Raw genomic sequence first — 14,729 nt, 5'->3', positions numbered from 1 at the left:
GGGCGCTCGGGCTCCCGGGGCCCCGGGACCCGCCGCCGACTGCGCTCCCGGCCACCAGGGCTGCGTCGCAGGTGTCGATTTCATGGCAATCGCCGGGCGAGGACGGCCCTGATACGGACTTGCTTTTCTCTTTCTTCCGAATTTCTCTCGTAAACACAGGTCGGGATTGTGGTAAAAGGCTCCTGCGTTTTCCTGGGCTGTGCAGGTGCCTTTGCTGCCTGGCCTGGTCAGCGCCTGGAGGCCAAACTTCGTTCACGGACCCCTGAAGAAAAACTGGCCTGAGCGCTGACAGGGGCTCCCTGGGCGCTCTGGACTTTCACCGTGGGAGCGTGGACCCCGTGCAGATGCCAGGTGCCAGCCCTGCGCGCCCAGGCCAGCGCAAACTCGGCCATCTGGACTCGCGCTGAGTTCTCGGTTGCTTTGCTCCAGGGGACAAGGGACAGTCCAGGGGCAGATTGCTGCTCTCCAGGCCGCTGCATGCCAGGAGCGCGGAACAGGGCGTGTGGTTACAACGGGTCTGTGACTATCCCAGGAGCTGGAGTGGAGTTCGAGGCTCCCAGAATCCCCAAACTCTAGATCTTAGTGTAAGGAATTATATGGGGGTGGTGAAGGGGCACAACCAAACAACTCTTGCTTGTAAAGTCTATGAAAAACAGCATTCTTTAGGGGAAAAAAAGTTATAATCCAAAGCCCTTTCAAAGTCAAGCATTTGTAAAATTACAGCCAGCTTTCATTAGCTGGGACACCTGTTTAAGCAGGTCAATAAAGGAACATTTGTTTGAGCCTTCTGCAGTTGTATTTAGGTGACTCGTATGGGATTTTAGAATTTTGGAGTATGAAATAAAAGGCACCTGGGTCTTCCTAATGATCCTCCTTTTTACAAGAAGGAGGGAAACATGACTGGATAGGACAGGGGATTGAACTTGACTCCTAAAGTTAGGTGTTAATCACTGAAGCATAAGGGAAATGACTCATTCTATTTTAAGGCAAGAAAATGGGCAATTAGGGTAGTTAGAGGTTACCACTAGGTGCCATCTAGTCAGGTCCAACTAATGGTGACCCTTTGCATAGCAGGAGGGAACAATAGTTTCTATGTTTGAGCCCATTGTTGCAACCCCTGTGTCAATCCATGTCCTTGATAGTCTCCCTCTTTTCTGAGGACCTTCTCCTTTGCCAAGCATGATGTCCTTCTCCAGGGACTGGTTCTTCCTGATAACATGCCCAAAGTACGTGGAACTAAGTTTTACCATTGCCACTAGTAAGGAGCATTCTGGCTACTCCCCAGACAAATGTGCTTCTTCTGACAGTCCATAGTATTTAATATTCATTGTCAACACTATACCCGGAAGGCATCAGTTCTCCTTCAGTTTTCCTTATTGTCCAGCATGCATATGAAATGACTGGAAATAATACCAAGACTGATTGGAAGAGGAGAGATGTAATCCAACCTCAAAGGAGGAGGTAGGAGTTGGCACGAATTCTGGGTAGAAGGGGTTGTGAGGTACTTGGGAGATGATGGTGTCTGCCAGCAAGAGTTTGGTGGTAGTGGTGTCAGCATGAACAGCAGGGAGGAGTACCCTGGGTGCCTTGTGAGGGTCTGTGAGCCGCTAGAGTGGGTTAGTGCAAGATTCAGGAGACCATTTTATTATGTGCTGTTGAGTTGACTGTGACTCGTAGCAACCCTATGAACGACAGATCTGGATCTACCGTATCCTGTGCCGTCCTCCTCATCTCTGACATACTTGAGCCCAATGTTACAGTCACCGAGCCAATGCATCCTATTGAGGATTTTCTTCTCTTTGTGATGTTCTTCAAGGACAGACCCCACCTAACAACATGCCTAAAATATGGGACACAGAATTTTACCATCCTTTCCTATAAGGAGCACCCTGATTTCACTTTTTCCTATTTGTTCTCTTGGCAGTCTGTGGAATACTCAATCCTCTTACCCAACATCACCATTCAAAGGGATTGACTCTTCTTCTGTCATCCTTATTCATTGTCCAACTTTCAGGTGCATAGGAAGTAATTTAAAAGACCATGACTTGGATCAAATGTACCTTATAGTCTTTAAACTGACATTATTGCTTTTTAGTATTTTGGAGAGCTTCTTGATACCAGCTTTCCCCAGTATAACACATGTTTGGTTTCTTTACTGTTGCTACTGAGGGAGTTGATTTCGGACCTAAGTACATTGAAATTATTGGCAATGGCAATCATTTCTCCATCTGTCATGATTCTGCCCAGTGGTGAGGATTTTTGTATTCTTGGTGTTGAGTAGTAATCCATATTGAATACCATAGTCTTTGATTTCTACAGCAAGAACTTCAAGTCTTCCCTTTGAGCAAGCAAAGTTGTGTCACCGCATAACACAGGTTCTTAATAAGTCTTCTCCAGTCCTGATGCTACATTCTTCTCTATAAAGTCCAGCTTCTCGTATTATTTGTTTAGCATACAAGTTAAATAGATGTAGAGAATAGAAATAGCCCTGGGCACGCCTTTCTTGATTTTAAATCATGTGGTGTTCCCTTGCTCTGTTTATACAACCACCTTCTTGTTTATATATAGGTTTTACCTGAGCACAAGTAGGTGTTCTGGGGTTTCCATTCTTCTCAATGTCAGTCATAATTTGTTGTGGCCCACATAGGCAATTGCCTTTGCAAGTCAGTAAAACACAAATAGATGTCCACTATTTATTTATTTATAAAAAATAGATGTCCTTTTGGAATTCTCTTTCAGCCATGATCCATCTGATATCAGAAATGACATATCTGGTGCAATGGCCTCTTCTAAATCTAGCTTGAATTTCTGGTAATCCTCTGTTGATGTACTGTTTTAGCTGTTTTTGAATAATCTTCAGTAAGATTTTGATTACATGTATTATTAATGATATTGTTCAATAATTCCCATGTTCTGTTGTAGCAGCTTTTTTTGGGGAATGGGGATTGAATATACATCTCTTTCAGTCAGTTGGCTAGGTAGCTGTCTTCTAGATTTCTTGGCATAGCCATGGTTTGAATGTCAGTTGGTATCCTGTCAATTCCTGGGGCCTTATTTTTTGCCAGTGCCTTCAACTTGCTCTTCTTCCTTCATTACCATTGGTTCTAAATCGTATGCTACTTCCAGAAGTGGTTCCATGTCAGCCAATTCTTTTTGATACAGTGACTCTGTATATTCCTTCCATCATCTTTTGATGCTTCCAGGATCATCTGAGATTTTGCCCATAGCAAGCACTTCAACTTGAGGCTTGCATTGTGACCCAGGAGACCACATAGGCCTTAGAATGCTTGTGATCATTGCACTGGCACTTAATACCCAGGCTTTTAGGAAATTGAGGGGGTGGAGCCCTTCAACCCACATCAGAAACAAAGAGGTCAGAGGGAGGGAGGTTGCCACCTCATTCTTTGATAGCCGTGTCCCTTAAATTATGGTGCATTAAACATGACATCTAGACTAGAAGAAGGTCTCCTGTAGAAGAGGATGAAGTCAAGTTTAAAGAGTTGAGATAGAAAATACAAGGGAAATTTGCCCAGCAAAGCTTTCACTCATTCTTTTGGTTCAATGCATGATGGCTGTGTGTTCTGCTTTGAGGATTCATAAGGGGCTTCTGAGTGAGACCCTGCTTCATTCAGGTTATTTATCATCCCACAGGGGAGATAGGTTCAGACAAGGAAATCAAAGTTGTGGGTAAGATGGCTGAGTCAGGGCACCTCACCTTCCAGAAAGTTTCTGGCTCTGTTTTGTGCTCTTTATCTGTGGTAAACTAAAAATGATGCCATTTCTTCCTGTTACACTCCAAATTTAAACAGGTCTCATAATGTCTCCCTGTGGTTTTGGCTTTATGCAATATTTGCTATAGGCTTATTTTTTAAAGGTAATGTGCTTAGCCAAAAAAGGAGAAACACAGGCGGAGGGTGTTTCTCCAGAGAAACAGAATGAGTGGAGAGAGCGAGCATGCAATAGGAAATAGATACTTATTTCAAGGAAATTGCTCATGTGCTTATGTTGCTAAGTACCATCGAGTTGGAACCAATCTGTAGCTGACCCTCCAGTGGGTTTTCAGAGGCAGTACGTTGCACAGGAGGAAGGAGGCTGCCCATTTTTGTCCCTCGGAACAGCCAATATCTGAACCTTTGCGTTGGCAGTGCAACTCCTTATCACGCCAGACCTCAAGAGATAGGTGCCTGGGAAAGCTAGTGACTCCCAGAGGTCAAGAGGCAGGTGGGGGCTCAGGCTGCTGGCATTGGAGGCTGATAGTCTGAAGGTTGTTGTCGGAGAGCCAGGGTCACAGAAGACTGCTTTGGAGACTCATGAACTCAAAGTCAATAAGTACAGGAGGCCACTTGCTCAAATCTGGAGGCCACAAGTCAGATGCAGATGGGACAGAAAGATCTATCTTTCCCACTTCCCACCAGAGAAACAGGACACAGCTCTGAGGAGGCTTCCCCTATTCAGACTTATCATGTCTTTATTTTCTAATCCTGCCTCATGAACATCACAGAGGTTAGATTTTACAACACAAAAATCTCTCTCATTGCTTTTGATTCAGAACCAACTCATAGCTGATCCTTTAGTTGGTTTTTGGAGGCTATAAATCACATGGGAGGAGATTGCCTGTTTTTCTCTGAGCCACTGATAGATTTGAACCCTCAGAGAGGTGCAGACTTCAGGTTAGCATTGTAACTTTCTTATGGGTAGTGCCACCAGAGCTTCCTATACAACATACATTGTGCTGTAGAGTTGGAACTGACTCCTAGTTGACGCTTCACCAGAGTCATCTCTTTTTCAGAGGCAGTAAATTGCACAGGAGGAGATTGTTCATCTTTTCTTTTCCCAAGGAGCAACTGGTGGATTAGAACAGTGCGCCTATGGGTTGGCAGCACAGCTCCTTATTGCTAGGCTACTGGAGTTCCCTAAGACACATACAGATTCTTACTGTTTTGTGCCATCCAGTTGGAACCAACTCGTAGATGGCCCTCCAGTGGGTTTTCGGAAGCAGTAAATTGCACGGGAGAAGGTTGCCCATCCTTTTCCCACGGGGCAGCTGGTGGATTCAAGATGTGTGCCTTGGGCATTGCAGTGTAACTAGGCCACCAGAGCTCCCTAACACATAGATAGGATAGTTAAATTATACTGAGGATCATGAACACATTAACAAATAGTATTAGGACACACATACACACAGAGTACAGTGAGCTTTGTTTCAGGCCTGTTGACTGAAAAAAAGGAAGATGCCCTTTCTGAAATCAAACACTTTAACTTAGGGCATTTAATTGGAAAGCAAAGAGCATTATTGTGAGAATTGAGCAATTCTGAGTTACTGCATCTTCCATCAGCCTAGTCTAAGCTGATAGATAACCACTTATGAATGTTTTAAAATTGAGACCAGTGTGACACAGGGCAGCTCCATGTGGATAATGACTGTCTGAAAAGACAGAATTCTAACTTGGAGGATTTTAGGAAATTTGTTTTAAGAATTTAAAGCTTGAATGAGTTTGTATATGGAAGGAATAGAGACTGAGTGAAATATAAGGGCAGTAGGGATTCAGCGATAGAATTCTTGCCTTCCCTGCAGAAGGCACCTTGCTGATGGACGTTAGGTTCAGCTACTGAAGCCTGTCAGGGGAGACTTGCGTGCTGTTATGAGGCTAAACACATTTCAGTTACTCTTGCAGACTATGGTAGAGTAGGAAGAAAGGTCTGGCCATCTCCAAAACTCAGCCGGTGAAAAACTCTGTGGGATATAAATGCAGTTGAATATTACTCAGCCAGGAGATGTCTTGATATGTGCTACAAGGGTGCTTGATACATGGATGGAGCTTGAAGACATACCAAATAAATGAAGCTAGTCACAAAATGACAGATACTGTTTGCTTTTACTTGTATGAAAAGATAAGGAAAGAAACCCACATGTATGAGGACAAAAAAGTATTAGTGCTGCCAGGGGTCAGGCGGAGAGAAAAGGAGGTTCACAGTGTTGGAAAAACCACAGCACATTAGATAAGGGGAGGGTTCCACAGCCAGTTACTGTAATTGCTATTGTTAAGTGGTACACCTGTAAAAAATAGAATTGGCAAAATTTCTGTGATAGATTTGTTTACAAAATGACCAAAACCTAAATATCAAAAAAGTAGCTGTTGAAGTTATTTATTTATAACCATATGCTTCCTAGGATTTGGTTCCCTGGTTTGGAAGTTTAGGGTCATGTTTCATGAGACTCCTCAGTTAATTGGCCTAATATTTCGGGTTTCTGTACTGCCTCCAAGTTCATTGCATAATCTATGGTCTTCAGAGCTCATATGTGGACATCCAAGACACTGTTGTCTTCATTCGCCTGGAGCAACAGAGGACGAAGGGGAGTCAGGCATAAGAGGAAGACATGAAATGCATAGCTAATTGTCCTGTGAACTGCTGCCCCTTGTCATGAAGCCAGCAGAACTAGGTAGTTCTGGCTACCTTCACTGAACATTCTTATCAAAAGTTCCATTGAAGAATCTTGATCGAAAGGGGGAAATGTAGACAAGAATGGTAAACTTTATGGAACCCTGCAAGGTAGGTGAACATGCGAAACGAATGCTCGGAGATAATCTTTAAACCTTAAATCAAAACTATCCTCTGAAAATACTTTTAAGCCAGATAACATTATTGCTGTTGTGTGCCATTGAGTGGGAACTGACCCCTCGGGGGTTTTCAGAGCTGTAAATGTCACGAGAGGAGATTGCCTATTTTTCTCCCCCTGGAGCAACTGGTGGATTTCAGTGTGCCTTCTGGTTGGCAGCACTGCACCTTAATAATATGATCATTTAAGAATGCTTTATTTTAGATCAAACTACACAATTCAAAGGCATAGTTAGGAACCCTAACTGGATACTGATGCAGGACTAAGTAGTAACCATAGAAATGATTCTCAACAACAACCAAATTAGAAAAAAAAAAAAAATAAATGAAGAGACATTGTAACTAAGATGTCAAGAAGCTATAAAAGAAAAGTGTTTCTTCTTTTATTGGAATACTGAACTTGCTATTAAGTAAAAACCTTTTGCATTGAGTTCTGGCTGGTAGGATTTTTTTAGGTTTCTGAGGTGGTAAAACTTGATGGGAGGTAACCAGCCATCTTTCTCCAAAGGAGTAGCTGGTGGGTTCAAAGCACCTTTTGGTTAGCAGGGCACCTATACCCAGCTACACTCCGAGGACTCCTTCATTATTAAATAGTAGGAAGAGGACATAATGCTTGGAAAAGTAGAGGCCCTAAACCAGGTGGATTGATGCAATGACTGCAACAGCGGGCGTATTACACACTGTAGAGATTGTGGGGAGGAGGCAGGGTCAGGCAGAGTTTGGATATGTTGCACACAGGGTCACTATGAGTTGTAATCTTTTTGACAGCACCTAACAACAACAACAACAACTACTACTATATGATGTCTTGATTGATATTTGAAATATTTGACATGTTGAAAAGTTGTCTGGGCTTATAAAGTAAGGAGTAGGACAAATTAGGAAAAAAGTTGTCTGCCCTCAGAAATATTAACTTTGATTTCATTGTGCATTATGATTTGCCCTCTGACACACACTCCCCATACACTTCTCTAGCTTTAGTTTTTCCTTAATTCCTCATTTTCTTACATAAGATTTAGTTTCCTTATGTAGTTTATAGTTTCTGCCAGGTTTGAGTGTCTATTCTTTAAGAGCAGGTATTTTACTTTTCGATTGTGCTGGGCACATGCTGTGTGTGTGCTCAGTCAACATTTGTGGAATGTTGTTGAATGAGAATGCTATGAATGTTCAGTACTTCCTTTTTTTAAAATAAAGGTGGGTAAGGTGGCCTCTGTTCTCTTTTCCAGGCTTGCAGTGTACCTGGCCTCTGGAGAGCCGGAGCAGGGGTGGATAGGGATCTTTTCTCCTGTGTTTGGGTCATCGGAGTCATAGAAATGGTGCTGACTTCTCAGATGGTAGGGAAGGGCTGTGTGCTGTTACCACCTCCTGGTATCTGACTAGAGGAGGAATCCTGGGCTCCCAGCAGCACTGGGGGTGGAGATGGGGGAGTGAGGAGGGGGAGCTGCAGCCCTTTTCTCCTGTGAAAGCTTGGTGTGGCTGAATTCAGCATTATGAGATGTTTCCAATGCTCTGCTGACAGAAGTGATTTTTGCTAGCCTGGGAAGGAAGTAAAGTTATACAGCGTTCACTTGGGTACAGTATCTAGCCCATGGGGATATTCCATATAAAAGTTCACTCTCCTCTGGAAAAAGAAAAGGTTGAAGTTAGCATTTTGGAGGCTGTGGATAGAACTCTTTACATAGCTGTCCCAGATGCCTGCCTCCAGGTTTTCTGAGGCACTTAAATGAGTGACTTAAACTTAACTTCCAGTAAAGGATATATATACCTTCTAGATGTGCTCCTCTGAAGTCTTTTTTTAAAAAATTGTTTCATTATGTGCATTTTTATGTAACCTTGTCATTCTTCCCCCTCAAGAGTTTATGATTAAAGTTATAATTTGAATGTTGTTGTTGTGTGCCATAGAGTTGTCTGTGACACCTAGCGACCTTAGGTACAGCAGCTCTGAAGCCTGCCCTGTTCTGAGACAGTCTCACTAAGTCTGAAACACCAACCCCCTTTGCCCCAGTCCCTGTATCAATCCATCTCATCTGGAGTCTTCTCTGTGCTGTCCCTCCACCCTTCTGAGCATGATATCGGTCCCTCCAAGCCACATGCCCAAAGTAAGTGAGACGGAGCTTCAAAATCATACAATATTAAAATATTTTTTGCTTTTGGAAATGTTTGCCTTCTGCCTTAGTGTCTGTCATTTATTGAGTTACGGGCTCTCCAGTTCCCTAAGTGGTTAGAATCAAAGGAGGAGGTAGCCAATGGTGGGAAATAGTAGGCTTTTGAGTCAGGGCAAATCTGCTAGTTAAGAACCTGAGTTCAGAGGCCTTGAAGTAGTTTATTTCATTTCTTTGGGTCTAGTTTTGGTATTGTTAGTTGCTACGATGTCATTGTGGAGTTAGAAACAACCCATAGCTAACCCTCCAGGAGGTTTTTCAGAGGCAGTAAATTGCATGAGAGGAGACTGCCCGTCTTTCTCCTGCAGAGCAGCTAGTGGATTAGAATCTTTGGGTTGGCAGGACAGCTCCTCACCACTAAGCCAACAGAGCCTGCTCCACTCCGTGACAGCAGGTACACCAGAACGAAGCACCGCCTGGCCCTGCACCATCTTCGTGAGTGTTGGTGTGCTCAAGCCCATTGCCGGGGCCCCATGGATCTGGAGGGCCTTTATCCTCGAGGCCTCATCTTTCAGTGCTGTTATCAGACAATACTTTGTTGTGATCAGTAGGGTTTTCATGAGCCCATTTTTGCAAGTAGATTGCTGGGCCTTTCTCTCTAGTCTGATTTAGTCTAGAAGCACCACTGACACCTGACCACCCAGGGTCACCCTGCAGGTATTTGAAAATATCAGTTTTGTGGTGTTCAGCATCATAGCAACACACGGGCCACCGCAGTGTGACAGTCTGACCACGGGGATGTAGGAGCCTCGTTTCCCCTCATCTTTAACACAAGGTAATGTAGTACACCTGTAGGATTGCTAGAATGAAAAGAAACAGATTGGAAGTGTGGTTGGTGCTGAGTTGATTGGGGAAAAAGATAAGCCAAAGAGAGAAAAGATAGTTGCATAGTAAGGAAGGCTGTAAGAAGGCTGTGCGGTTTTCAGGATTTGGATATAAGGCTTCCTGGACCATGTTCAGTCTTAACAGGGGAGGAGAAATCTTCCCTGGTTACCTCTTTGAGTGAGAGGGTTCATACTGTGCACAGTGACCTTGACTTCTTCCTGCTCGGGGACAGCATCCTAGGCTCAGTGTTTTGGAACTGGGTGGCAGTGGTGACACTGACCCCGCAGAGAGTCAGTGGGGCCTGGTGAAGCCCTTGCGTGTCTTGGCTGGCCCAGTACACCAACCCTGCGAGTCCTGCTCAGGTGGTTGAATTTGCTGAGCTGCATTACTGGTTGTGATGAAAGTGGCTTTGCTGGGCAGCCAGTGCCTTGTGCACACTCTCCAAATGCTGGCTCTGGTGTCTTACATGCTTTGGTCTTATTATCCAGCAGCATAGTGTGGAACAAACCAGAAATAGTGGAAGGAGTTTGCTTTTTCTTGGTGTCGTTACAATTCGTAATTTTGAATTCAAAATAAAGGGGCATAAATTTGAAGACATGGTAATCCTCTAATTGTTGTTGCTATTGAATGCTGACGAGTTGAGTATGACGACTCATAGCGAATGCTGTGAACAACAGATCTGAACCCTGCCCTGTCCTGTGCCATCCTCATCATCTCTGACATAACGAGAGCTGTCATTGTGTTATTCCATTTTGCTGACCTTTCTAAGCATGATATTCCACTCCTCACAAGATGCTCATTACACAGGTAAAATGGATACAGTTTTTAAAAGGCTGATGAGCTATTCATAAAAGCTTTTGGGTTTCTTACAGTTGCGCTCAATGAGAACACAATAAGGACCGTATGTTTGTAATTAGATAATCAGATAAGTTACTGACCGTAATATTCTTGGATGTAAAAAGCAGACTCAAAACTCATTTCTGTGGAGTCAGTTCTGACTCTTAATGAACCTACAGGATAGACAAGCACTATCCCATAGGATTTCCGAGGCTATAATCTTCCCAGAAGCATACTGCCACATCTTTCGCCTTTGGAGCATCTGGTGGAATTGAACACCCGACCTTTTACCTGGCAGCTGTGTGCTTAACGACTTCACCACCAGGGCTCCTCCTAGAAGATACAGGTTGTGTGGCTGTAGAAGGTGGAGAAGACCTTCCATGACCCGACCAAAAAAAAAAAATAAGATCATTTAGGACGCTTCAAGACAGCAGCAGCAATAGCAGCAGCAGCAGCAGTAGGCATGACCGAACGTGAGACAGGCCCTCGGACTGCTACACCTTTGGAAATGGAGCTGAGAGCCTTTGCCCGGATACTGTTGACAGAACAGTTTCCCTCGTGTGGATTAATAATGGTCATACTTGACTGTCCTTGTGCCGTCCTTACTCTTTACAATGGTCAAGGGACTCCTGTGCAATGTATGTTCTCTGAAAGCCTGCTGGAGATTTCAGAAAAAGGAAACTTTAAAGTACCAAATGAAAAAACACACACCCTACAATCTCTAAATTAAGTTTAAGCACCAGGATCCTCTGACACCAGCGATGATATCCCTGATGCCACGGCCTCTTCTAAACCCCACTTGAACTCCTGGAACAGGGTGGGAGCTTGCTGTCTCCCTAGTTTCCCACAGAGATGCTCTTCAGGTTCCAAAACCCCAAAGGCCTGTAATACTCCTACACTGCTTGCATGCAACTTTTTCTGTTAGGACTGGCTGAGAAAGAAACCTGGATGCTTCCACAAACATGAATTCCTGCTAGGCATGACTTCGAGTCACATAGACTATATTTTGTTGAAGCAAAAAGCATTGCTCATTTACCAATTTTTCCAATTAAGAAATTGTTTCTAAATTCTTTCTTTCTGACTAATAAAGTCCATCTCTTTCAGATTCCATCTATTTTAAATCTCCTGGCTTCTAAATTGTCTTTTCCCCCCCTATTCTTATTTCGTCACTTTCTTTTTTGAGTTTTCCCCCACCTCCTTTTCTCCTTTCCTCACTGTCAGCATTTTCAGTCTTTCCCTCTTTTGTCCCCTCCTTTATTTATTTCTTCCTTCATTCTGTCATTTCCCTTTTCTTCCTTTCCTCTTCTGTTTTTTTCCCCTTTTATTTTTCTCTTTCACACTTTCTCCTCTCTCTTTCTTCCTGGTGCTTCTGTTCTTTATTACTAAAAAGATGGATGGTGATTGAGATAATTCTAAAATATAAAATTAAAAAAATATAAAATAAGAAAAACAAGTCAACAACAAACCCAATCAATAGAAGAAGCCAGCTTATTTGAGGATAGTTGGAACTTCTTCGGAATTGCTGAAAATGATTGAATGGCTTGTAGCTTTTTAGGAATCCATTTACTGTCAACGAAAGGATGAGCATTTTATGATCTAGATTGTACATTTTGGTGCCTTTGGATAAAGAATGAATATGTGAAAGTAGTAAACTCGTTCTTTCTAGTACAGACTTTTTTCCTGCTTTGACTTAATTGATTGTATTAAAATGTCCTGAGCAAATTTTAATATCTTTTTAACTCCTCCTGGGGGGTGGTGTGGCATCTTACTGTCACCTGCCCACTACCTTTCCATATTCTGCTCCTCACCTCAATGCTCTGGTGCTGCTCCAGGATCTTTTTGATGTACTGCTTTAATTTATTTTTTTTTTAAATAGTATTTTACACAAGGAAACTCTGATGGCCTAAAAGGTAAGGAGTTATGCTGCCAACCCAGAGGCACATGGTTTGACTTTATCAGCTACTTCAAAGGTTGAAGGAGAACAACGCACAGTCTCCCGCTGAGTTATTTACACCCTCAGGAAACTAGTGGAGCATCTGCAGTGAGTCAGTTCAGACTGGATGGCAGGTAACAGTGAGTTGAGTTGTTTTACTGGGTTTTTGGCGAAACTGGGGCACTTTGATAAATGCTTGTTGAATGAATAGATGCCCAAATAAAATTGAACTTTCCAGGTTAGATTGTTGTTTTTAGTTTTGGAATGGAACTTATGCAGCAGTAAGAGTAAATAACAGAGAGTGTTGTCATCGGTGTCAGAATCCCTGGTGGCACAGTGGTCAAAGAGCTCAACTGCTGACTAAAATGCGTGGTTCAAACCCACCAGCCACCCCATGGAGAAAAGATGCTCCTGTAAAGAAAATAATCTAGGGCAGTTCTGGTCAGCATTGTAGGGTTGGGGTTTTTTTTTGGTTTTTTGTTATGCTCAGAAACGATGAGTAACTGGCCCTCCAGCAGGTTTTCAGAGACAGTAAATTTCATGCAGGAGATTGCCCTTTTCTCCTGCTGAGCAGCTGGTGGATTTGAACTGTGTGTCTTTAGGATTATAGTGCAGATTCTTACTACTAAGCCACTAGGACTCACTAAACCTTTCCTTAGTTTCTTTCTCCCCCCAATTAGATCAGTCATGCATGTCCTGTTCCACTTGCCCAAATTATTAGTATTCATGAACATTTGGCAGGTCTGTCAGTTCCACTGGTTTTCATATCATTATTTTTCTTCTTCTTGCTTTTTACTTGGTGGAGGGGGGGAGGAGGAGAAAGATTGAAGGCAATTAAATTTAAAGCCTGTTCACATAGACCAAAAGAACAGAATTGAATACCCAGAAATGGACCTAGTTCTCTATGGTCAACTGATATTCTACAAGGAAATAAAACCTATCAAATGGGGAAGTGACAACCTCTTCAACATATGGTGCTGGCAAAACTGGACTGCGACCTGCAGAAAGCTGAAGCAGGATCCACATCTCACACCATATAAAAAACTCAAGGTGTATCGGAGACCTAGGAGTAAAGTCCCAAACCATAAAGCTCATCAGAGAAAAACTGAATTCAAGCTTTGACGACCTAGTCTGTGGTATAAAGAAACTACCAAAAACAGCCAGAAATGCACAATCTGGAGAGGATAAAATTGGTGAATGGGACCTTCTCAAGATTAAATAAAAAACTTTTCCCAACAGAATGAAAAGAAAACCTACTGAGTAGGAAAAAACATTTGGCCATACCATTTCAGACAAAGGTCTCATCAAAAGCTTCTAGAAGGAAATAAAAAGCTAGAATTCTACAGGGCCTCCACAAGAAAAAGACTGATAACACAATTACAAAATGAGCTAAAGATATGGAAAGACTTTTCACAGAGGAAGATATTTTAATGGCCAACAGACACATAATGAAATGTTCAAAATCACTGGCAATAAGAGAGATGCAAATCAAAACCACAATAAGATACCATCTTGTTCCAGTAGCAGTGGCAAAGTTTAACAGGACAGCAAGTAATAAATGTTGGAGTGAATGTGGTGAGATAGTTTTTATACACTGTTGGTGGGATTGTAAAATGGTACCACCACTCTGGAAGGCAGTTTGGCATTTCCTGAGAAAGCTGAACATAGAAATTCCATATGACCCAGATATTCCATTGCTTAGAATATACCCCGAGAAAATGAGAACTGAGGAGCAAATTGAGACTTATATTCGTAGCAGCTTTATTCACCATAGCAAGAACATGGAAACAGCCCAACTGTACAACCACAATTGAACAGATTGAGAAATTATGGTATATTCACACGATGGAATACTATACGGCATAAAGGAACAGTGATTTTGTAAATCACTGTCCTAACGGGAAGGACTGGAGAGCATTATGCTAAGTGGACTAGCTCAGTCCCATATGGACGAATACTGTATAAGACCATTATTGTAGAACATGTATGAGGCTCCAAGGGGAGGAGAGTGAGAACAGAAGGGTGAGGACGGCCAGGGGGCAGGCTTAATGATAGGGTTGCACAATTTGATGGGTGGAGGGAGGGGTGAATAAAGGAAATGGGAAAGATCTGGTGTGAAAACCAATGTATATGAACTTTATTAAGTAAACCAGTATAAAACAAAAATTTTATTAGAATGCTGCGGGGAGCGGGTGGGGGGGAGGAAGAGGGAATTCTAACCTGTGGAATCTTTGGGGGGGGTACCCGAGGCTGCCTCCTTTCCACTGGTTGTGGACAGTGCCTGGTATAAGACCTCTGGTAGCTTGGGGAGGCGTCGGGGTCTGCAGGGTGAGGAAGGGAAATGTCAGAGTGCG

The sequence above is a fragment of the Elephantulus edwardii genome, unplaced genomic scaffold, assembly GCF_000299155.1.
Source record: "Elephantulus edwardii isolate Elephantulus edwardi_28Jun2011 unplaced genomic scaffold, EleEdw1.0 scaffold00062, whole genome shotgun sequence".
NCBI lineage: Eukaryota > Metazoa > Chordata > Mammalia > Macroscelidea > Macroscelididae > Elephantulus > Elephantulus edwardii.
This window is presented reverse-complemented; position numbering follows the sequence as displayed.